Here is a 1,289-nt window from a genome sequence, read left to right on the forward strand (position 1 = left end):
TCACAGCCACTGTCCTGGCTTTGACACTGCCCATTCCCCATTGTCTTTAGTCTAGAAAAAAGCCAACATCACCTGACATCTCTCTCTCTCTCTTTCTCTCTCTTTTTCTCCTTCTCTGTCTCTTTGCCCCCTCCCCACTTCACATCACCTGTCACACAGCTCCCTGATTATCCTTCTCAAATCACAGCTGTGGTCAGATCACTTCCCTGCTACCACAACTTCAGTGTCTCATCGAGCAGATTGAGACACGTGTCATACCCCAGCAAACCAGGCCTTCTGCAACTTGGACCCAACGTGCCTTTCCCATTCCCATTCACAATTCCTACACGTACTGAAACTACAGAACTTCCCTTGATGACCCCAAACATGCCCCACTCCATCTACTTCTGACTTTACTCTTGTGATTCCAAATGCTTGGGTAAATGTTCCCATCTCACTCGTTCTACTCACCCCTCCATCTGTGCCAAATTCCACTTGCTAAAATCCTTCATGGATGATCTTAAACACCATCTCTTACATGAAGTCCTCCTAGATTTCCACGACTTGGTCTAGTCTCTCCTTCCTTAGAATCCCCTTATGTGCCTTATGACTCCTATTTCCTCTACCTTCTCTTTCTAGATATCTGTGAATATTCTGTCCCCCTTTAAAAAGCTAAAATCTCTTGAGGATAGGGACAGTTTCTCACATTTAATCCTCACAACAGCCCTGCAAGTGACCTCCCTCTTTCCAAGTGTGAAAACTATATCATGACTGGCTCTAAGAACATTCTTTTATCCTCCTTTAAAAGATGGCATTGAAATTTGAACAGGCTGAATTTTCCTCAGAAACCAAGTCTAATGCTCTCCTTAAAAGTTTGTTTCTCATAATTGCATTTAATGATACCCCTTGCAGCACCTGCCTTAGGAGGTTTCATCACCTAAGAATGGTTTGAGATGGTCAAAATAAGTATAAGTTATGCATGAATGGCTTTGTCCTTAAAAAGGCAATAGATGAAAAGGGTCTGGGAGAATGAACAGCTTAACTGCTGACCCACAGGCCAAAGGTTAGTCAAAAGTCACATCCTTAAATAAAAAGGTTAAAGATAAGGACGGGATCTAAAAGTCCAATGGCAATGCAAAGTGAGGGATTTAAAGGGCAGGTGCTAGGAGAGGAATGCCAAGGAATGAATGTAGTTAAAGGATTACTGGAAGCAGGGCGAGGTCTCCGGAGCCACACTTCTGCTTCCGTGCCTGTCTGAGGTTACTATAAACAGGGAAACTCTCCATTTTCTTTTCTCTTTATTGCTAATG

Source organism: Galeopterus variegatus, unplaced genomic scaffold, assembly GCF_000696425.1.
Source record: "Galeopterus variegatus unplaced genomic scaffold, G_variegatus-3.0.2 Scaffold8232, whole genome shotgun sequence".
NCBI classification, from domain to species: domain Eukaryota; kingdom Metazoa; phylum Chordata; class Mammalia; order Dermoptera; family Cynocephalidae; genus Galeopterus; species Galeopterus variegatus.